At 45.1% G+C, this 24,635-nt stretch overlaps 1 protein-coding gene across 3 annotated transcripts in view; it reads right to left on the minus strand.

Moving 5' to 3' along the window:
* LOC119967855 (probable G-protein coupled receptor 139) overlaps positions 1–24,635 on the minus strand; it is a 150,318-nt gene that overhangs the window by 117,273 nt on the left and 8,410 nt on the right. The window contains exon 2 of one of the 3 annotated variants that reach the window (XR_005461089.1): positions 7,702–7,892. The exons of 1 other annotated variant lie outside the window; for it this stretch is intronic. The gene's annotated coding sequence lies outside the window, so the exon portion shown is untranslated. Of the gene's footprint in view, positions 1–7,701; positions 7,893–13,428; positions 13,698–24,635 lie in introns of those variants that run through there. One more of the 3 variants, XR_005461090.1, reaches the window with a different exon arrangement.

Genomic DNA, 24,635 nt, shown 5'->3' on the forward strand with positions numbered 1-24,635 from the left:
ACGCGGTAAACCCCATCTTGTGAAGATGTGGTGCGTCAGAATTTTAGCAGCTGTCTTAGCTGTGTTCGTACGAGAGGGAAATGCCTCTACCCACTTGGTAAAAGTGTCGATCACCACCAGAACGTATTTATAGCCATTCCTACAAGGGGGCAATGGTCCTATAAAGTCGATCTGGAGGTTCGTCCAGGGGCCGTTAACTGGTCAAGTATGCCGAAGTTGGGCTTTTTTAGAATACCTCTCCGGGTTATTCTGAGCGCAAATAAGGCAATTCTCGATATAATGCGTTACATCAGTCCTGAGATTAGGCCACCAACAGAGTTGTCTGAGGTGCCTCGTTGTTGCATCAATTCCCTGGTGCCCGTGGTTATCATGAAATAAAGCAATAATTGCATTCCTGTCCTGCTGCGGGACCACATAAAGTTGTTCCTTTATGATCACACCCTCATGTGTGGTCAGTGCGTGTTTAAATCTCTCGTACTCTGGCACAAAGTTGCCTTTGAAAACCTCCCTGAGATTCTCATCCTGCTTCTGTGCTGCTACAAGATCTTTAATATCTGTCTGTGAGATTTGGACTGCGCTCACAGGGGCGCTAGCTGGTGCGCTAGCTGGGGGGGTCCATAAGTGTCCTCGCCTGGAACCTACCTTAGCCAATGCGTCGGCTTTTACATTCCCAGGGGGGGATGACCTATGGTGACTTCGTACTTTTATTATTCCGAAGGTCCTGTCCTTCGCTTTTTCTAAAATATGCTGGAGTAGAGGGGCTGATGGAAGGGGTTTCCCATCTGCGGAGACAAAACCTCGTGTCCTCCACAGAGGCAGAAAATTGGTTAAACTATTACAGACATATAAGCTGTCTGAATATATGTCTGCTGGGCTGGGGAAAGAATCGGGGTGGTCCACTATATACGCTATGGCCGCGGGCTCTGCTGCCTGCGCGCCTAAGTGACCTGGCAATTTGAGTGCTATTTCTTCGAGTGCGCGACCCTGCGCGTCCTCGACATAGATGCCGCATCCTGTGATACGCTCACCATTTAAAACTGTGGATGAACCGTCCACGTAAATCTTCAGGGGTCCACACGTGTCTGTGTGTGGGGTGCTTTGGGTTGGGTTCCCTAGCTTCCTGGGGGGTGTTTTTGCGATAAAGGGTCCTGTGTTATGCAGGGGAGCTACAATTTCACAGTCATGTGGCTGTCCTGGGTATTGAAGGTTGTCTGCTAAATATGTGTGTGTGCGGGTCCGTTTAACTGTAATGTCCCGTCCTTGTAAGAGTAGTGTCCATCTAGCTGCCCTAATCTGGCTAACTGAACCGTCCTTCAGTCGACCGTCTAGGAGTAGCTGTGTGGATGTGTGTTCGGTCAGAATAGTAATGGGGTTGAGTCCGGTAATGTATGAGAAGTATTGTAGTGCCCAGAAGACAGCAAGGAGGTGCCTCTCACAGGCAGAGAATCCTTGTTCTACCGGGTCTAACAGTCGGGAGGCATAAGCCACTGGTCTTAACTGCTCGTGCCGTTCCTGAAGCAACACGGCCGAGAGGGTCAGATCGGTGCTCGCTACCTCGATTGCGAAAGGGGAAAGTGGGTCTGGGACTAGCAGCGCGGGTGCTGCGCTAAGGGCTCTTTTTAACTCCTCCACAGCCTCCGTGTGCTGTGGAAGCCATTCCCAGGGGGCTCCTTTCTTAAGGAGGTCTGAGAGTGGGGCGGCTTTTGTCACGAATCCGTCGATGTGGTTCCGACAATAGCCAACCAGTCCTATAAACGACCGGAGGGCCGAAACATTTTGGGGAAGGGGCAATTTGACGATCGAATCAATTCTTTTGAATTCGATCTCGCGTTTGCCGTGTGTGATGACTGTTCCCAAATACATCACTTTATTTTCCAAAATCTGGGCCTTTCTTGGGTTAACTTTACATCCAATTGAAGTCAACAGTTCCAGGAGTTCGGCCAGAAGCGTAATGTGCTCTGCCTTTGTGTCTGTCTGCAGTAGTAGGTCGTCTACATACTGTACCAGGCATTCGGGGCGGGAGAATTTCTCTAAACCACTTGCCAGCTGTCGGTGGAAAATGGAGGGGGAATTGTGGAATCCTTGTGGGAGGCATGTCCACGTATACTGCTGTGATTTGAAGGTGAAGGCAAATTTGTACTGGCACGCTTTTGCCAATGGTATTGACCAGAATCCATTACTGATGTCCAATACCGTGAAATATTTGGAGTTGAGTCCCTGCTTGAGCATGGTCTCGGGACTAGTAGCTACCGTTGGGGCTACTGCGGGGGTTACTTTGTTGAGTTCCCGATAATCGATGGTCAGACGCCATGATCCATCGGGCTTCCTCACTGGCCAAATAGGGGCATTATTGGTCGAGGCTACCGTTCTGAGCACACCTTGCTCCAATAAGCTTCCTATCACCTTTTCTATTTCCACCTCTGCTTCCAGGGGAAATCTATACTGTTTCTGTGGTCGGGGGTCCTGTCCGGTAACGTGAACTGGTCCAGTCATTCTGCCGCAGTCATGACGGTGACTGGCAAATGCTGTCCTGTGTTTGTTCAGTAGGGCTTTTATTTGTCTGTCGGTGTGGAGTGTAGTCAGGTCAAATGAGTACTCTCCCACTGCGCTAATCCGATTAGCGTAGTCTCCAACTGTGAGGGTGGCGGGTGCTCTGTCTGATCTAGCCATTCGCCAGACACACTGGTTCACTGGGTCGAACGACAGGCTATGGGCATTCATAAAATCTATCCCCAGGATGTGTTCTGCTGTCCGGGGAAGATTTACTAGTACAACGGGGTGTTTTGTGGAAATGTTCCCTAGCTGGATCGCTACGGGTGCTGTGATATGTCCCTGCTGCGAGTGTCCTGTGAACCCGCTAAGTGTGATGGTGGAGGTGGTCGGCCACGTGTCTGCGTGTGCCGTGGTCGTAGAGTTTATTGTGGTGCGGGACCCTCCTGTGTCCCAAAGTAACTCTATGGGCTTCCCTTTTACTCTCGCTGTGACTACGGGTCTCCCTGATGGATCCCATAGTGTGTCACAGACCCAAGTGGGGGAGCCCGAACACCGTCAGTTCGTCTCGTCCACCTTGGTGGGTCCTGACTGTATTGCTATATTGTGGATGGGTTTTGCCTTACTGCGGTTCAGAGTGCCTGTCTGCTGGCCTCTCTGAGATCGCTGGGGTGCATTGCATTCCTTTGCCCAATGCCCTAACTGTCCACAGTTATAGCATTCCTGTCCTTTCTGCTGAGGGCTGCTCTTCCCTTCATTTACCCATGCGGGTTTCTGGTGCTCTCTCACTGCCTGAATATCTGCTGCAGCCTGAGCCTCTTCTGGGGATTTAACCTTACTCTTTCCCTGAATTGATTGCTCCCAAGCGCGGGACAACCTTTTCAGGACCCATTTCTCATTATGGGCCTCTTCTGAGGGGTCATAACTGTTGCAAGCGCTCTGTCCTGCCTCTGTCGCGTGTGAGATTATGGTGCGCGTCCATTTAGCCATATTTTCCCGGTTCAAATGCGCTCTATTTAAATCGCCGAAAACTGCGTTGAAATGAATCCACAGCCTTCCTGCGAATGCTGTGGGGTGTTCGGATCTTTTCTGCCGGCACTTATTAAGTCCTTCTACGGGGTCACCTCGATTATACCCTATGGCATCTAAAATGGAGGTGTGCATCTCCTCTAGGGTGCCTCCGGCAACGTTCTGTGGGTCGGGGAGGGCTGCTACCACGGACTGGTCTAAGCTCAGCACGGTGAGCTTAACCTGCTCTCTCTCATCCAGGCCGTACATGGTCGCCTGCTGTTTCACTTTAGCGAAAAACTGGTTGGGGTTTGCGGTGGGGAGGAACGGAGTGATCATCTCACATGCGTCCCTGAGCTGGGTTACAGTTAAGGGGGTGGTGTAGGTTATATCTGGTGCGCCTTCTGTTGTAGCTTTTCTCTGCGTGGTTACGGGATTCATGGGTGCGGTTATGATCTGATCTGTAGGGGGTTGGGGTGCTTGCCTTTTCTGTTGCGCTGCTGGCGCACATGTTCCCTGAACGTAACGCTGCGCTGTCTCACTTAATTCTTGCCAATCTGGGGCATTTTCTCCATCTAACTGGGTTCCAAAGGTGCTTTGAAACCCATTTTGCACCGAAAGCAGCGATTGCAGCTCTGCAATCTGTTTCCTGCATTTCGCGTGATCTACTGTACTTTGCCTTTGTTCTGTGGTTGCAGCATGGAGTGCTCTCAAAGCTGCTTTAAGGTCAGAGCATTGCCTCTGCAAAGCCTCTACCTGCTTGTCAGATTCTTCTCTTATCAGGACGGCACGTTGCACGTCCTGATAGGCCTTTTCGTACTGGGTCTGGGAACTGCTGAGATGGGCTAGACAAGACTGGTGTGCCCTCTTGGCATCATCCACCTCTCTACCTTTCTCTGCCAACTTCCCTCTAAGATCCATATTCTCCCTTTCAATGTCCCTGACATCGACCTTACTCATTCGGTTCCTTTCTTCTAAATCTGCCCGGAGCGTCCTGACGACCTCCTCTGTGCCGCGCAACTGTGCCAAACAGGACACAATCGCCATCGGCTTACGTGCTTTACTAAGGTTCTTTTTGTGAATTTGAGAGAGGTTCTCCCACCAAGTATGTCCTATACTTCCGGGACCTGTCTCCTCATTCAAACAAAACTCTTTCCAAAGGGGCCATCCCTTTCCTTGCAGATATTTGCGGAGTTCCAGCTCCCACGTGGGACACTGACCTACTCTGCTACTGCTGCTGGTCGCTGCGACCACGAACCTTTCTGGATCCATCAGACGTTCCATTGCCTGCATGGCCATTTCCTCTGACTCTCTTTTAGTTAATTTGGAACAGGGGGTTGCTGGGGTTGTGTTTCAAGAAACGGGTACGGCTTACGCTATGTTCCGTTCACAAAACTACCGAAAGTTTGTCGCAACAAAAATGCTTTCAGTTTTACCTTACAGCCCTGTTAGTACGCATGCATTAAACACACTTCCGAATTACGCTTATTAGTTTGAACACCTTGAATACTTGTGATTTTCTTTACTTTCTTACTTTCTCTGTAATTTGGAGTTCTAATTCAAATTTCAGGGTCCTGGACGGTGTGGGGTTTCCACTTACAACCGTGTCCCGTCAGGAAGTCGCCACTAAATGTTGCACGTTTTACTTTGGGTGTAAAACGCGTTTATTGGAGTGTATTAACACGCCTCCGTAAGGTCGTGTGCTTAACACTACTAGGCTCTGTTCTATGTATTTATTCAGCTTAGGAGTCGCCAGGTGCCGTATAGACACCGTCACGAGTATTCCAAGGTCAAGTTCAAAGTAATAAAGACGATACACCGATTAGTAAGGTCCAAACGATCAATATTTATTATACAGTTATAATAAATACTCATGCACACACTAAGAGACTAAGCTATGACTAAACTAAAGTAATCAGAATACTTATCTAACAGGAACAGGCAAGGTCAGGGAGCGAGGCCTTCGTCCTGGTCTTGGGCTGCAACCTTCAGCAAGCGTTCTGGTCACTGGGGGTTCTAGCGGGCTTAGTTCGCGTAGCGAGCGTCGTACTGGCACTTACGGTTCGGCGGCTGGTGCTCAACGGCTGGAGTCAGGATGTAGCTTCAAGGTCTTGGTCAGCGCCGGAGCACGAAACAACAGTGCGGAGCCGGGGCAGACCTGGGTCGAAGTTAAGCCGGAGCAAAAAACAGACCGGACAACACGAGGTCCCTGTCTTTTATAGGGATCCCAATGTCCTTCCCTCTTCTTGGGCGGGCTTTAACCTTTGGTTATCTATTGGGTCAATTCCTCATCGATACTGTTTGAATTCCCCAATGCGAGGGGGTCTCCGTGATGGGGGGGCGTTTCTTATGCCCTTTTGTTTGGAGGTTTCTGGTGCCTCGATGTCTGGGCCTTGGTTCGAATGTGTCCATTCAGAGTCAAATGTTTCCATTGTGTGGGTGTTCAGGTCTGATTGCCTCATTAGTATGCAAAGCGTTTTGCCATTTGCACCTAACTAAGGTCTTCTCACCTGAGCCCAAACTGGTTTCTGCTACTTGCAGAATGCAAAATGCTCTCTTTGCAGACTGCTGTTTTGGCTAAACTGCCTGTTTCCCTGCAGTCTTAGCGCTTGGCTTACTTTGTAGCTCAGCGTCCATTTTAGGTGGCTACATTCCCTCCTTGTGATCCTCACAATCCAAATATTGCGAAGGATCACCTATGTACGTCGCCTTGAGTGCATCTGGGTTGCCTTCTTTGTGTCCCCTGACCTCTTGCCAGTTCCTGGGCTACTCTATCTTAAACTATGGGAAGAAAAAAATTTTTTTACCTTACATCTCTACTTGGCGCTATGTCAAAGGGGACATGCATTACCAAACTGGGAACCTCTACCTATCACAATTAGCCTTAACTTAACTTAAACATTTCCTCACACTCTAAAACCTTAACCATTCACACCACAACATCACACTTCCTAACTCGGCAGTCGAGTATAGGACAATATAATACAGGGTCGAACTTTATTTACAGAGTGCTTTAATCAGTGAGGGGCTGAGGGGCTTGGTGAAATCCGAAGATGGGAGATTGAACTCCATAGACGGTTGAGGGGCAGGAACGGGAGGCTCTCCTCTTCCACTTCCTCAACCTGAGGGTCTGTACCAGTATAATGAGGATCGCAATCACCAGTAGTGATTCGATTACGTATGACATGGAGTACCATGTCATAAATTTTGTGCACCAGGTCTGAACCTCACTGATCAGAGCTGAGCACTGGGGAGTGGCTGTAAGGGAAACATTTACTGTGGGGGTTGTGGGGGAAACGTGTCTTGCTTCCACACATGCAAATACAACATTTAAAAGCAATAGGTGAGCTTCCATCATCTTCAACTTGTTCTTCCTTCTTTCTTCCTCCTGTATGGACAATCCTTGCTTCGATCCCTGTCTCGTCCTTCAAAAGCTATGGGATCAAGCACAGTATCTGTCAATACAGCTTAATATTAGTACTTGTTAGTGTATCTGTCTTTCAATTCCAATTGACCCATTAAAAATGACTGGCCAAGTCACACCCTGTGACTTCCCTCATTTTTTTTTTTTCAAAAGCGAATTTGAAGACCAGAATACACCTAACAATCCTTCCTTCTGCGAGCCGTCTCGCAGGCGTTGCTAGTTTACCATCCGAATGTTACCGGATGTGAATAGCATGTGGGATGGCGGCCGAAGGGCTACCTAACTGAAATGAAAACAAAATTTTGAAAGAAACGTCCGAATGAGTTGCGTATGGGCCGCGACGGGTACGAGTTGGATGGGATCCCCGGGTAGGGCGTGCTGTGCCATACCCGAGCTTGGCTGACCAAGGTTGGTTCTCAGACAGGGCGGGTCCTCAGTGCCGTTTGTCCAATGCGAGGGGGTCTCCGTGATGGGGGGGCGTTTCTTATGCCCTTTTGTTTGGAGGTTTCTGGTGCCTCGATGTCTGGGCCTTGGTTCGAATGTGTCCATTCAGAGTCAAATGTTTCCATTGTGTGGGTGTTCAGGTCTGATTGCCTCATTAGTATGCAAAGCGTTTTGCCATTTGCACCTAACTAAGGTCTTCTCACCTGAGCCCAAACTGGTTTCTGCTACTTGCAGAATGCAAAATGCTCTCTTTGCAGACTGCTGTTTTGGCTAAACTGCCTGTTTCCCTGCAGTCTTAGCGCTTGGCTTACTTTGTAGCTCAGCGTCCATTTTAGGTGGCTACAGAAGAAATGTTCCCAATTCAATGGTGAATGCTGAACAAGTTGGCAAAGTATTTGTGGCACCGAGCTTCTAGTTTGCTTTACCTTGGTTTTTGTCAAACTTTATTCAACCTTCCACAGCTCCCATATTTCATGCAACTTCCATTTTCCTCACCTACTCCATTGCATGTACTGCTCGTTCAGCTCTGAGTAAAGATCACACGGATTTGAAACATTAACACTGTGTCTGGCTCCAAAGATATCCTCTCATTTTCTGAGCCTCAATCCTATCATTTTTAGCTTCTTACGCAGAGTCGCAGCTTCCGCAGTATTTTCCTTTGAATGTATGACAGGATTTACCTGAGGAATTCCAGAAGGAACATTTTGGCTGTTTCTCTGCGATATCTGTGAGCAACGATTGAATGATTAAATGCTTTACTCTGATGAAGAGTGACCCAGCCTCGAAACATTAGCTCGGTTCTCTCTTCACAGATGCTGCCTGCAGAAGTCAGGTATTTTAAATACACTTAATATAGGTAAGAAGACTGTTTAAGACAGAAATATCAGTTCCCAGTTTTAAAATGAAAGAACCATACAATTTCCAAACTCAGTCATGAGTTTGCAAAACACAGAACCACTGATAAAAACATCACATTTTTCCAAGGGCAAGGGCGGAATCCATAGCAACGCGGGATAAGGATGAAGTATTGTACGGTTCTCACGCCGCTCGAGATTAGGTTGAATCATATCCCATAAATTATACAAGCTAAAAAAATATCTTGAACTATATTGCCTTGTTTTTAATAAATGGACAGTTAAAACATCGACTCAAATATAATATATATATGTATATATTTGATTCCAACATTCTCAGTGAAACAATCTTATAAAAGACAGTTTGAGTTGTATGTTCTGAAATATGCCTAGCCTAGCAAGATGAGATAACATGAGGTCTCCATGGTGGCAATAGGTAGGTCAGCATTAGACCAGTTTTTGCTGGTTTTGATAAAGCACAATATCCCATGAGAAACATACCAATAAGCAACAATTAGAAGTGGCGTTACATTGTCATGATGGACGGCTTTTTATCAAATCAAATGTGTTTTGAATATAGCTTAAACCAATTAGGATTATATTGGGGTGTGATCGGATCGCTTAATACAGATATCAAAGAGTATATCCATGGATGATTTGACCACCATTTTTAGTGAAGTGAAGTGAAGTGAAGGGAAGTGAAGTGAAGTGAAGTGAAGTGAGGTGAAGAGACGAGAGAAACGGGGTGAAGTGAAGAGACGAGAGACGACAGAAAGACAAGTCAGAAAGGCAAGAAGACAGACAAGTCAGAGAGACAAAGAGAGAAAGACAGAAAGAGAGAGAGAGAGAGAGAGAATTAGAAAAGAGTTCTGTATTCCTATTTCATTTTCATACTTTGACTTCAGCCTCTGACTTTTAAAGTTGTGTTCAGGCTATTGTCTCAGAAGATAATTCCTGTGATTCTTTGAAGAAAATCAAATTGTCTACAAACTACCTTTTAATACATTTCCAAGTTGTAACCAATGAACCTTGAATAAAACAATTCTTATTTGCACCTGACAAGTTTTTAACTTGAATTTCTACTGAGTTTCAGCAATGTCTCACCAACAACCGGCAACCGTAAATTAAATAAAACTGGATCAAATCCTAGCGAGATACACTTCTTCACTGCCAGACCCACTGCTATTTTCCTCATTTCCTGTTTTTTTTTCAGATTTGACATACACAGTAATTTGCTTTTATATTGAACGATTTATGTTGCTGTATGTTAGCAAGAAAAAATCGGGCGGGATAAATGATGGGGCGTTTTCCATGAAGATGTGGTGCAGACACACTTTTACACCCTGAAGTGATTAAACATGACCAGAAAACTATAGTGGTATAATGCAGGACAAGACCAGGAGCGAGTTTTTACATTAAAAGAAAATCTAGCAAAACTTCTTGATGGCTGTTGCAATTTGGCAAACACAACATTGTCACGATTCTTCCACTTTTCATAAATCATCCTGCATTTTCTATTCTTTTTTCCTACTGTTCATTGGGGAGCAAGCTCCTTGAGACGAAATGAAAGCCCTTACAGGGACTTGAACCCTGGGCCTTTAGATTTAAACTCTAATGCTGTACCGACTGAGCTACCAGGGCCCGTTCTTAAAAATCCCTCATTGCTCACTTCAAACTCTCATATTGTACCTTTTGAATTTTCTTATTTGGGAATTCAGCCTCTCCTGCTCATTATCCTCACAAGCAGAGCGGCAGCCTTCCTTTGGCTTCCTTTCTCAAATTATTCAGCTTGTACTTGCTTATTACCAGTGACTTGTGATGTGACAGCTGTTGTTACCCAGGATTGTGCACTGGTACTTCGAGACATTGAAGATTACATTTTGTATGGTGAGAGATGAGTGGGAAGCAACAGAGACACAGATTTTATTTTTAGAGATAGAATAAAGGGTGTCATCTGGTGTTTGTTGTGGCAGAGTGTGAACACAAGTAAGCTCATCTAGTAAAGGAGCAAATTATGCAAATTGCAAAGTTTCAGGGTGTAAATAGATCTGTCAGCACCACATCTTCATGGAAAACGCCCCATCATTTATCCCACCGGATCGTTCATGCTAACATGCAGCAACATAAATCGTTCAATATAAAAGCAAATTACTGTGGATGTGAAATATAGAAATTAAACAGGAAATGATAGAAAATCTCAGTGGGTCTCGCAGCATCTGCGAAGAGAGAACAGTACTATAGTTTCGAGGCTGGGTCACTATTCATCAAAATCAATTATTTAATCATTCAATCTTTGCTCCGGATATCACTGATAAACAATCAAAATGTTCCGTCTGGATTTCCTGAGGTAAATCCTGTTGTGCATTCAAAGAAAAATAATGTGGATGCTGCGAATCTGCGTGAAAAGCTAAAAATGATTGGATTAAAGCTCAGAAAATCAGTGGATATCTATGGACCCAGACAGACAGTTAACATTCCAAATCCGTGTGATCCTGACTCAGAGCTGAAGTGAGGTGTAAATGCAATGGTGTAGATGAGGAAAATGGAAGCTGCGTGAAAAATGGGAGCTATGGAAGGTTTGAATAAAGTTTGACATAAATCAAGGGAAAGCAAACTTCAAGGTCGGTGCCACAGAAATTTTGCCAACGTTTTCTGCATTCACCATTTCTTCATAGGTTACTCGCTTTGACCTAAATTACTAAAGCACTGCTAAGATTTGAACTCAGGACACCCTGTTCACCAGACAGGCGCGTTAACCATCTAAGCCACAGCACCTATCCGCATACTAGCTTGGCAAGTGTAGAGCAGATTTCTATTATTTTGATTAAACATAGAACATACAATGCAGAAGGAGGCCATTCGGCCCATCGAGTCTGCACCAGCCCACATTAAGCCCTCACTTCTACCCTATCCCTGTAACCCAATAACCCCCCGCCCCCCAAACCTTTTTGGACACTAAGGGCAATTTGGCATGGCCAATCCACCTAACCTGCACGTCTTTGGACTGTAGGAAGAAACCGGAGCACCCAGAGGAAACCCACACAGACACGGGGAGAATGTGCAGGCTCCGCACAGGCAGTGACCCAGCAGGGAATATCAATATTGTTGATTTCTCATATTGACTTTGAGAGTGCAAATTAAAATATTCATCATCACTGGGGTTTAGAAACTGTAAAAATTGCAGTTATTTCTGAAAGTTATTCATTTCTAGCAGTTCTGCAGGGAAGAAGTAAACAAACAAGTAAACAAATATTATGCGAATTGGTAAGTGATTAAACATGACCAGAAAACTTTTGTGGGATAATGCAGGACAAGACCAGGAGACAGTATTTGCATTAACTGAAACTTTGGCACAAATTCTTGAAAAGTCTCGACAGCTGTTGCAATTTGGCAAACACAACATTGTTACAGTTCTTCCATTTTCCCTGAAGCATCCTACATTCTTTATTCTTGTCTAACAGTGGGAAGCAAACACCTTAAGCTAAAATTGACACCCTAACAAGGACTTGGACCCAGGACTCCCCGATTAAAAGTCTGAAGTTCTACCAACAGAGCTACCAGGGTCCATTCAGAAAACATTCTCAAAGCTCACTTCAAACTCTCATATTGTAACTTCTAAATTACTGCGGATGTGAAATCTGAAAGAAAAACAGGAAATTATGGAAAATCTCAGTGGGTCTGGCAGCATCTATGAAGAGAGAACCGAGTTAACATTTCGAGTCTGGGTCACTCTTCATCAGAGTAAATCATTCAATCGTTGCTCACAGATATCGCTGACAAATATTCAAAATGTTATGGTTACACCCTGCCACTAGGTTCTCTATCTCCCTCCTGTACTCTGACTCATCATTGTTCGAGGTCCAACCCACTACGGTCGTGTCATCAGAAAAATTGTCGATGGAGTTGGAGCCAGAGTCGTGTGTGTTTTGGGGTATAGTAGGGGGCTAAGTACACAGCCTTTTGGGGCCTCAGTATTGAGGACTATCGCGCAGGAGGTGTTGTTGTTTATCCTTAATGATTGTGGTCTATGGATCAGGACGTTGAGGATCCAATTAGAGAGGGAGAAGCCAAGTCCTAGGTTTTGGAGTTTTGATCTAAATTTGTTGGGATTATGGTGTTGGAGATAGAGTTGCAGTCAATGAATAGGTCCTTGTTTTCGAGGTAATCCAGGGATGAGTGAGCGCCCCGGGAGATAGTGTCTTTTGTGGACCAGTTGTGGTAGTCTGCGAATTGCAGTGGATCAAGGCATTCTGGGAGTATTGAGTTGATTTGTCTCATGGCCAACCTCTCAAGGCAATTCATAATGATCGATGTCAAGGCCACTGGATGTTAGTTGTTGAGGCACGTTGCCTGTTTGGCACGGGTATGATGCAAGTGGGAATGTTGGAACGCAGTAGGGAGAGGTTAAAGATGTCTACAAACAAACCCACCAGTTGGTCCATGCAGGATCTGAGTGAATGACCAGAGAGTCCGTCAGAACCCCCTGCTTTCAAGGAGGCTAATCCGAGTTCGGAGGCTGTGGCGTTAGGTATGGGCATGCCCGTGGCTGCTGGGGCAGTTGACAACGGTTTGTTTATGTCCTGCTCGAAACGAGCATAGAATGCATTGAGTTCATGGGGAGGGGTGCGTTGTTGTTGGAGATTTAACTTGTCTTTGCTTGGTAGCCCGTTATGTCTTTTTAAGCCTTGCCACAACTGACAAGAGTCCATGTAATTAGTCTGTGACACCAACTTTGTCTGTCTTGTCTCTTGGCATGACTGATGGTTTGTGGAGGTCGTATCTAGATTTCTTGTATAGGTCAGGGTCGCCTGTCTTGAATGCCTCAGACCTGGCCTTCAGTAGGGAGTGAATCTCCCAGTTAAACCATGCTTTCCAATTGGGGAACACACCAACTATATTCTTTGGCATGCAATTTTCTCCACACTTGCAGTTGAAGTCTGTGACGGTGGTGGCACACTTAGGTTGGCCGCTGAGTTCTGGCACGCAGAATAAGTAATCAATTTAAGAAAGTAATTGTTTGAACCTCGTCATAACTGTTAGATGCCTCCTCCAACAGGGAAACATAACCTTCCTATGCCTGCTTCGTTAAATTACTTTGCATGGGTAATGTTCACTTTTCTTTGGACACTGCCAACAAGATTGCTACTTCTTTCTTTTCGAAATTTCGGACGACCTGTATGAATTCAAATATATCGTCACTGGATTCCGTTCTAAGATTATGCTCCCCTCTAGTTTCTAGCTGCTCTCCTCTAATTTCCAGTGCCTTACCTGGAACTCCCTCTCTTGTGATTTTTCCTCTCCCGCTCTTGCTTTTTTCTCTCTCTGTAATTACAACCTCTTGATTTCCATCTCCATTTATTTTCCTTTTTGCTGAATCTCTTTCTCTTTTTGCTGCATTTCGAATTGTTTCATTTGTAACTGGATTTTAGCTAATTATCCTGATGGTTGCCATGGCCCAGGCTGTGTTTCTGGTATTTCTTTGAAATTTAAATATTGAACAATTACTTCAGTTATCTCTATCTTCCTAACTTTAGCTGGTACCGCTATTTTAAGTTCATCTGCCAATTCAACCAGCTTGTCTTTCCGAAGCCCCTTTCAATTAAACCAAAGACAATTCATCCACTTGAAGAAAAATGTCAGCAGCCTCCACCCGGAGCCATTCTGTTATATTGGTATCAACGTGGTGTCTCTTCTTAATTCATACTGTAAACCAAACTTGGTCATCTACAGTTACAAAGAACCCAGAACCAACACCCAAAATAATGTTGTGACACTCTGGACTACAGCATCATCAATTCGAGCTTCCCCCCCCCCCCCCCACCCGCCCTTTGACCCAGAATCACAACACAATTGAATTCACAGAAAAATACCCAAAGTCTTTAGCACTTCGTCACTAGGTTTGTAAATATAAATAATTACCTTTCATTTATAACAAGAACTATTATTAAGTATGCAGCATATACAACTGGTTAACTATTAATTCATTCCTAATCCCCCACTTTAACTTGCCCCTTCCCCACCCTCTGCTCACACAAGACAGAAAAACACAGAGGAGAATACAGGGATAAAAATAACAATGGAACTGATAAAACTCACAGCCTTAATTGGAAACGAAAAAGAGAAAAGAGAGTGTTAAAAAAGTGGTTTAGCTGTTTAGAGGAGCAACAGGAAGGACTGGTCTTACAGTTCCAAGTCAGGATGATGTGTGTCTCGGAAGGGACTTACAGGTGGCGGTTTCCACATACAATTGCTTCCCTTCTCCTTCTAGATCGTAGAGATCGGGGTTCTGAAGGGATTGTTGAAGGCGCTTTGGTGGGTTGTTGCTGTCACCTTGTACATGGTCCACACTGCTGTCAATGTGTGTCGATGGTGTGGAGTGAATGTTTATTGTGATGATGGAAGTGATGCCAAGAAGCTTTCTGTTCCAGAATGACACCCAGCTTGTATCATTGGAGCTTCCCTCATCCCAATATATTCCATATGATTACCTCTGAGGAAAGGATGTGCTTTTACTTCTGAATGTGAACAAGTTAATTTGTTTGGAAGATGATTCTTGGGAACAAAGGGAAGAGTTACTTATGGATTGTGTGCAGGGGAAGGAGCAGGAATTTGATTCAAAACTGATGAAATGGTGACGTTTGTAAAGGAAGAAGCAATTGGCACAATGACTATTCTCTATGTATAGGACAAAGAAAGGAAGCAGGGAAACAGAATAGCTCAGAGCCTGTGAGGGCGAGGCAGAGATTTCAAATCATATTGTGTACTTGTCTTGGCACCATCCTCGCAGAACGAGGTGAGCACTTTGGGATGCAGATAAGGGGGAAGAGGATTTTCATTGGTCCATTGATACAGGTCTTCTCTTGCGCAGATAGATTGAGAAGCTGGGGTTACTCTCCTTACAGAGGTTTGATAGGAAATATGATGGAGGTGATCAAAATCCTGGGGTGATTTTATGAAAGAAAGAGGATGGAGAGAAATTGTTCCCATTGCCAGGCAGATCGAAACTTAAAGGACACAAGTAAAAGCTGATTGGCAATCCGGTCAACCGTGAGATGAGAGGAAACTTACTTTACATAGTCTGTGGTCCGGGTCTCAAATGCACCTCATGTAGGTCCGATTCACTCAGCCGTCAACTGACTGAGCAACTGAGGAGAGGTGTTGGAGGGAAATGATGAGGAAATTGGTGCGTGCCATTAGCTGGCAAGGAACAGAGACTGACAGAGCAGTCCAAATGGACAACTGCAGCTTTAATTCTGTGAATTCTTGGACTGGATTGTCCCAGATAAAGAGAGCAGCCAGATCTCAGGGGAAGAAGCTTGAGAGGGCACTCTGAGGTTAGAAATGTAATTACTGAATGGTTCTGAAGGTTGAAGTCAATCACTGAAACGGTGTGAGATCTGGAGGTCGGACTCACGATGTTTGAAGGAACATGTTCATTGCTGTTTAACACAGATTGTAATTCTGACTTGTTATTCTATGGAATCAAAATTTTCATGTCATGTGGGAGGGAATGTGCATCAAAGTAAATCTTAGAGCTTCGTACAATCCCTCAACAGGCAATTAACACAGCTGCTGTAATGTAGTTTATCAAATATTGAGATAAACAGTTTGAACAATTTTGCAATCTCTAATCCGTGTGCAAATCCAGGAGGGTATAAATTAATGCAGGGGGAATATATAACTGCCAGATATAATTCAGAGACATCTTCTGCAAACGGGACAAATTCACTTCACACAGAAAATGCATCGACCAATTCAATGGGTCAGGAAAATATTCTATATGATCCTTGCCGTTCTTGGTGTTCCTGGTAAGCATCTGAAGCCAATGTGGTTGTGTTAATCTCGGTATGATTTGGTTTCTGCGCTTACACTATGAAAGATAACGTTACATTTGATAGATTGGTCACAGTTGTTCAGACACCTATTCAATAATATAATGATGTTAATATTACATTTCCTGAGTTTTTGGTGAACTATCTACTTTGTTGTTCCAACTGTTTCTGAAGCACTCAGTAATATAAAGGTGTTGCATTGATTATCTGTCCTGTTGAGTAAAAAGCTTAAAGCAAGAAACACTCTGAGAGGAAGGTTTTAAATTCAGAGAATTTACAGTGCAGAAGGAGGCCGTTCGGCCCATCGAGTCAGCACCGGCTCTTGGAAAGAGCACACTACCCAAGGTCAACACCTCCCCTTATCCCAATAACCCAGTAACCCCACCCAACACTAAGAGCAATTTTGTACACTAAGGGCAATTTATCATGGCCAATCCACCTAACCTGCACATCTTTGGACTATGGGAGGAAACCGGAGCACCCGGAGGAAACCCACGCACACACGGGGAGGATGTGCAGACTCCGCACAGACAGTGACCCAAGCCGGAATCAAACCTGGGACCCTGGAGCTGTGAAGCCATTGTGCTATCAACAATGCTACCATGCTGCTGTTTTACAAGGATAATCTGTCCATGTACAATAATGCTGAGTATGGTCACTAACTGGAGTTACTCAGAATTATTTTACAGTCAATATGCTCACAACAAAGGCTGTTTTGGTGATGTGAAGACCAGAGCTGAACACAGTGAGCTTTGACCTAGCTTTCACTGTAGGTTAAAAGAGCCACTCATCATTTAGTGATCTTCGAGTAAAAATGCCCCAATATTGGTCACTGTTGCATTGTCATCTGAAACGTCATTTGTGCATCTGCAGCATGGTACACAACCACAGGGAGTGATCTGAACTGAATCCAATTCTTCTATGTAGTGGCTCGGTGGCGGGAGAAGGATCTCCTATTGCAGAATGTAATGCAAGTCCACGATGGGTTCCTACCAAAGGACTAGTCAGGGAGTAGGGATAAGTCTCTAAACTATCCCTTTTTTGAGTTCCAGGGAAAATATTTTACATTACCATCTGCCTGCTAGGAAAGGTCTAGTTGCCCCCTCTCACCTAAGCCAGCTGGAGGCAGGTTGAGAGCGTAGTTGAGGTGGTTTATGCTGTGACCCGATCCCAACTCAGACTTTTGTGATGCTGTTTTCCTTACTGTTGGGTTAATGAAGAGATTTCCATCAGTAATGTCCAGTTTCTTTTCCCCTTCTGTCTATTACAGTTAATGTAGTGGCCATTGCGATCCTGTCTCGGGGAAAGTGTGACCTCTCCATCTGCACCACTCACTACCTGGTGGCTATGGCATCGGCAGATCTCCTGGTAATTATTACTGAGGTTATACTAAACCGAATCGAGGATTATTATTTGCCATTAACTTTCCTGAGAATCACCCCTGTGTGCAGTGTCCGCTATGTCCTGCTCCGTATAGCCACAGACTGCTCTGTCTGGTTCACCGTCACTTTCACTTTTGATCGATTTGTCGCCATTTGTTGTCAGAAGCTAAAATCTAAATATTGCACCAAGAGAACCGCGTCCGTGGTCCTAGGAACAACCGGCACTTTGCTCTGTTTGAAAAACATCCCCATTTACTTTAGATTTGAACCTAGAAGGATTATTGACAATGTACCCTGGCGATGTAGTAATAAACAGAGCTATTTTAGGGACCCCAGATGGATTGGATTCAGACATTTTGAAAAGATTTTAACCCCATTGGTACCATTCGGATTAATTCTGTTGCTCAACGCTCTGACAGTCAGACACATTTTAGTGGCCAGTCGTGTCCGTGAGGGATTAAGGGGTCAGAGAAGGGGGGAGAGTCAGAGTGACTCAGAAATTCAGAGCAGAAGGAAGTCTGTCATTTTACTCTTCACCATATCTGGCAGCTTCATACTCCTGTGGTTTGTGTATATTTTGTATTATTTTAATGTTGATGATTACTGGGATGACAGTGCTAAATACACCTTTGAAAAAGTTGCATACATGCTGCGGAATTTAAGCTGCTGCACAAACACACTGATTTATGTGGCGACTCAGTCCAAGTTCAGAGAGCAGTTAAAGTGCACGGTGAAATATCCGCTTACAGCAATTATTAAATTAATAACGAAAAGAACTGGGCGCAGCTCAAATATCCCGTGTTCAGGACAAGAGGGGAGAACATGAGGAGGGGAAAGAAAAGGCATGGAGATGTAGGAAACAATGAAGAGCTGTTACCAACGAGTAGGAAGGAACAGAGAGAGAAAGAGAGAGGATGGGGAGAAAATTAGCAGCAGATATCTTATACCGAGAAGAGAAGTGAGCCAGGAAAAGGGGCAGACATCGGCGCAGCTGGAAAAATGAGCAGCAACAAACAGACAGAACAATAAGGTGTGGGACAAGAATAGATGACAGTATCTGATGAGCTGTAGTAACTATGCAGGCGGAGTCATAGAGCCAAAAGGCAACAGGACAATGGCGAGAGGTGGAATGAGCTGGAAATTCCCAGGATGAGCCATGCGGGCAGGAAAGTAGTGAAAAAAAGACAAGAGCTGACATCTGGAGGAGCGGATTTAAAGGAGTCAGGAGCAGAGACAGAACAACCCCAGAAGAACGGGAAGTGAAGCTGCAGAAACTTCCTCTCTTACACCTCCTCTCTATTCCCATCTCCTCAAATCTTCTGAAAAATAAAGTAAAACAACTTCTTACACAAGCAAAATGTCGAAGATGCTGGACATCATGGTTTGTTAATATATGTTTGTGAATCAATTTAATAACTAATAGCAACAATTTAGTGGATCAGTGTCCTCTGTGTTTGTCCCACCTGATCAGTGGAATCTCTCTCTTTCTCATCCCCCTCACTCCAGAAGCAGGCCGTGTTTGGGTGACTTTGTGAGGAGGCTGGACAAGCCCAGTTGAGGGCCATAGGTTTGGCAGCTGAGAGCTGGTGCGGAGTTTGCGTTTGGGTGGGAGGAGCTCTTTGGGGGCTGGATGCTCGTCAATTCCACCCCTCTTCCTAATTCATTAGAATTTAGTGTAGAAGGGGGCCATCCTGCCGATCAAATCCGCACCGGCCCTTAGAAAGAACCCTTCACTTAAGCCCACCCCTCCACCTTATCCCCGCAACCCAGTAACTCCAGAAACCATTTTGGAATGTCCAATCCACCTAACCTGCACAACTTTGTACTGTGGGAGGAAACCGGAGCAACCGGAGGAAACCCACGCAGACACAGGGAGAATGTACAGACTCCGCACAGACAGTGACCCAAGCCAGTATTGAACCTGTGCCCTGGCACTGTGAAACAACTGTGCTAACCACCGTGCTAACGTGCTGCCCCTAAAAACTGTTTCTGATTAACTGGCCGGCAGGCTGCCGGGATTTGACCCCGGGATGACTGTCTGACAACATAATCTCACTGTCATCTTTCCTCATCTCTATTCAGTCGCCTGACTGCCTCCCTGTCTCTGAGTATTCGCTGCTCTCGCTCGCATTCATTCCGGTGTTTAATGCAGACTCGACTACCCCAAAACAATTCTGCCCAGCCTCGTCTCTCTTCCACCCATAACCTCAACATCATCAAACACTGTGTTTAAAAGCACACAAAGTCCCATTCATCACATATTCCCTGTAATTTCTGAGCTGTATTGTTTCCCCGTCCAGCAGCATATCGATTTTAAAATCCTTATACTTGTTTTCAAAATCTTCCATGCCCTCACCCCTCCCCATCTCTTTAAAGTTCTCCAGTCCCACAGCCCTTCTCCATCTCTGAAATCTATCGCAGAATCTATACTCCCACTTCCAGCTGTAACCCCCTCGAGGTAGAACAGTACTTCCCAGTACTCTGGCCCACTGCATGCCCAAAAATTCTGCCCACCTCTGCAAACTGCTTCAGCTGGACAATGCTCCCTATCTCCTTCAGCTCCGTGACCCATCAAGACGGTCCCTGTCTCTTCAACCACCTCAAACAACTGGGACACTCATTATCTTTATAATCTTCCTCACTTCCCAAACACCCCAGGATATCTGTTCTCCCTCCAGCTGGACTGAACCAGTAGTTAGGCCAAATTTGGAATATCGTGTTCAATTCTGGTGGCCACATTGCCAGAAGGATGTGGAGGTTTTGGAGAAGGCAGAGAAGAGGATTGCCAGGATGTCGCCTGGTCTGGAGGGTATTAGCTATGGGGAGAGGTTGGAACGATAGGTCGAGGAGCGATCTGATGGAGGTTTACAAAATTATCAGTGGCATGGGCAAAGTTGATTATTAGACGCTTTTCCCCGGGTAGAAAAGTCAATTATTAGGGGACATAGGTTTAAGGTGGGAGTGGTAAAATTTAGAGGAGATGTGCGAGGCAAGTGTTTTATACAGAGGGTGGTGAGTGTCTGGAACACACTGCTGGAGGAGATGGTGGAATTAGATATGGTAGTGACTCAAGAGGCATCTTGACAAATCCATCAATAGGATGGGAATAAAGGGATACGGACCCTGAAGTGCAGATTGTTTTAGTATCGTAGAATTTACAGTGCAGAAGGAGGCCATTCGGCCCATCGAATATGCACCGGCTCTTGGAAAGAGCACCCTACCCAAGGTCAACACCTCCACCCTATCCCCATAACCCAGTAACTCCACCCAACACACTAAGGGCACTTTTGGACACCAAGGGCAATTTATCATGGCCAATCCATCTAACCTGCACATCTTTGGAGTGTGGGAGGAAACCGGGGCTCCCGGAGGAAACCCATGCACACACGGGGAGGATGTGCAGACTCCGCACAGACAGTGACCCAAGCCGGAATCGAACCTGGGACCCTGGAGCTGTGAAGCAATTGTGCTATCCACAATGCTACCGTGCTGCCCGTATGGATAGGCATCATAATCCGCGCAGGCTTGGAGGGCCGATATGCTGCACTAATCTTTGTTCTTTGTTCCATTCTGGTCCATCGCAGTTCTCCCTTTCCAATCACTCAATAGCTGTACATTTCAACTGTTTAAGAGAAAAACCCTGGAATTTCATCCGTATGGCACTTAATCCCTCTCTCTTTCTGTCATGTAACAAGCACCTTCAAATTGTTACATAGAGTCATCGAGTACAGAAAAGGCCCTTCGACCCATCGCATCTGTGACGGACAAAAACAGCTACTTACCTATTCTAATCCCATTTTCCAGCACGTTGCCCATAGCCTTGTAAACACTGCCATCGCAAGTGCACATCTAAATACTTCTGAAATTTTATCAGGGTCTCTGCCTCCACGAACCTTTCAGGCAGCGAGTTCCAAACTGCCAATACTCACTGGGTAACAAATTATTTCCTGACATCCCCTCTAAACCTCCTTCCCTTCCCTCAATTCATATCTAAACCCTCCCACATTCATATCTAAATCATTTATATAAATAACAAACAGCAAGGGCCCCAACACTGATCCCTGCGGGACCCCTCTGGACACAGGCTTCCAGTCAGGAAAACACGCCTCGACCATCACCCTCTGCTTCCTGCCACTCATCCAATTTTGGATCCAGTTTGGCAAATTTCTTTGGATCTGTTGGGCTCTTACATTTGCTGTCTGTCTCCCATGTCAGATCTTGTCAAAAGCCTTGCTGAAGTCCAAGTACACTCCGCCAAATGTATTTCCCTCATCTATTTACTTGGTCACCTCTTTGGAAGATGTCTCATTCAGCACTGTTCTCCTGCGCCCTGGAAGATACCTCCCCTCTTCAACTGTGGACATTCGGTTGAGTCAAGAAAGAGCGAAAATCATGACTTAATTGCAGAATTCAAATTCTAACACATCTAGAATGAATTTGACACCAGGAAACAATTCCACATCTCAATCTAATGCAACAGCTAAAATTCATACAGCACTTTGACCCAATAGAACACCTCAAACAATAACGTCCCTCCAATAGACAAATGTGGGGTAATGCATTTTAGTAGGTCTAACATAGAGGGGAAATATACTGTAAATGGCAAGACTCTGAGGAATATACCATGTCAGAGAGATCTGGGTGTACAGGTTCACAGATCTTTGAAAGTGGCAAGGAAGTCAAGAAAGCATACGGAATGCTTGCCTTCATTGCACGGGGCACAGAGTATAAAAACTGGCAAGTCATGCTACAGTTGAATAGAACTTCAGTAAGGCCGCACTTGGAATATTGCGCATAATTCTGCTCGCCACATTACCAGAAGGATGTGGAGGCTTTGGAGAGGGTGCAGAGGAGGTTTACCAAGATATTGCCTGGTCTGGAGGGTCTTAGCTATACCAACCGTATAGAGGTCAACAAGATTATGAGGGTCATCGATAGAATGGATGGGCAGGCACTCTTTCCCAGGGTGGAGGGGTCTCTCACCAGGGGTACATAGGTTTCAGGTCCAAGGGGCAAAGTTTAGAGGGGATGAGCGAAGCAGCTTTTTAATGCAGAGGGTGGTGAATGCCTGGGGAGGTTGTGGAAGTAGATACATTAACGGCATTCAAAAGGCATCTTGACAGATAGGATGTGTATAGAGGGATACAGCCAAGGAACTGCTGAGGGTTTTGGCCAAGGTTGGTATCATGATTGGTACAGGCTTGGAGGGCCGAAGGACCTGTTCCTGTGCTGCATTGCTTTTTGTTTGTGCATTCAACCCACTGTTCTGTCACAGGTTTACCTAAAAGTGTCCGCACTCAGTCCACTCTGGACAAAACATATATAATCTTATTAAAATCAGCTCTCCCTCAGTTTAGAACTTTGATCTCAGGCCATCCTTGACAACTTTGAATCTAACGGAGCTATGATCACTGTCTGCAAAATGCTCCTCCACTGATAATTTAACCACTTACCCAGCTTTGTTACTGAAAATAACCGCCTCCTCTCTTGTCGGTCCTTCTTTGTACCAACTTAAAATGTTGTGTGTGTGAATTTTAAGAATTCCGCTCCTTCTAAATGCTTGGATACTCCAGTTAATATTAGGCAAGTTGAAATCCCCCACTATCACTACCCTTTTACTTTTACATTCCTCTGAAATGTATCCACATATGTGCTCTTTTATTTCCCTGCAACTGTTGGGGGCCTACAGAACACTCCCAGTAATGTGATTGTTCATTTATGGCTTTTAAATTCAATCCATATCCCTTCAGTTGAAGAGTTTTCAAGTATGCCATCACTCCTTACTGCTGTAATTGATTCCCTAATTATAATTGTGACACCCCCTCCTCTCCTATCTCCTTCCCTATCTTTGCCTGAAGATCCTTTATCCTGGAATATTGAACTGCCAATCCTGAACCTCTCTTAACCACATCTCAGTTACAGCAATGACATCATATCCGAATGTTTCAGTTTGTACCCTCAATTCTGTCTTGTTCGTCAGACTCCTTGCATTAAAATAAATACCATCCAATCTTGCCAAACTCCCTTGTGAATTAACTGGTCTAGATATTCTATGCATTCCTGACTCATCTGATTTATCCTCTAATTTTGTTTGTGCATCTATTCCTGCTGCACCTTCTCTCAAGTTAGTTTAAACCTTCCCAACAGCACGAGCAAACCTCCCTGCAAGAACACTCATTTCAGTTCAGGCGCAAACTGTCTGCCTTTACTGGTCCCACTGTTGCCAAAACAGTCCCAATGTGCCAGAAATCTAACGGCCTCCCTCCTGCAATATTTCTCCAGCTACGCATTCATTTGGAATAACCTCCTATTTCTATTCTCACCAGCACGTGGCACTGGAAGTAATCCAGAGATTCTGGGTCCTTTCTTAAGCTGCATCCTAGACCCCTAAATTCTGCATTCACTTTTTTTACCTATATCTTTGGTGACAATGTGTGCCACACTATCTGGCTGTTTTACCCTCCCTCTTCAGCATGGTCCTGAAGCTGCTCAGTGACATCCTGTCATCTTCATGTCTTGGTCATGAAGAGAACAATGTAAGAGAATCAGTGTTGTGACATTCGCAGGTGGGTTTTTAAAAATTTTCTTAATAAAGACGTGATTTTATTGAAAGATAACGTGTCTATCAATTCACTGGAGCAGGTGTCTCGGTCAACATTGGCGCCGTTGGGTGTGCCTGACTTAAAAGTGGGTCTTTTTCCACGATCAGGCTATTGATGGATACAAACGATCTGGAAATGAACTGCTTCAACAAGAGTCGGGGAAAGACAGTGTTGGAATTTACGGAGTAGGGAACGCTGAGCCGGGTAGTCAAGGGATAGCTGAAGACAGATTATGCATCGGTGGGACGCGGCCTATCGATAAGTGATGTCTCCAGAGCCACACACAGGAAGCTCCCGTGTCATTTGGTTGTGTCTCCGAGTGAATGAGCACAATATTAGGGGGACCATGATCATGAACGGAAAGTGTGTCTGGTACGACAGAGCAGACAATGGCCCAAGTGGACACAGGAGTGGTCATGGTTGTTCCACTTTCCCTGACGCATCCTGCATTCATTATTCATTTTTGCTATCGTTCATTGGGAAGTAAACGCCTTGAGCCAAAATCAAAGCCCTGACAGGGTCATGAACCCTAGACCCTCAGAATAAAAGTTTGACCCTCTCCTGATTGAGCTACTAGGGTCCATTTAGAAAGCATTCTT

This window comes from Scyliorhinus canicula, chromosome 6 (genome assembly GCF_902713615.1).
Source record: "Scyliorhinus canicula chromosome 6, sScyCan1.1, whole genome shotgun sequence".
NCBI classification, from domain to species: domain Eukaryota; kingdom Metazoa; phylum Chordata; class Chondrichthyes; order Carcharhiniformes; family Scyliorhinidae; genus Scyliorhinus; species Scyliorhinus canicula.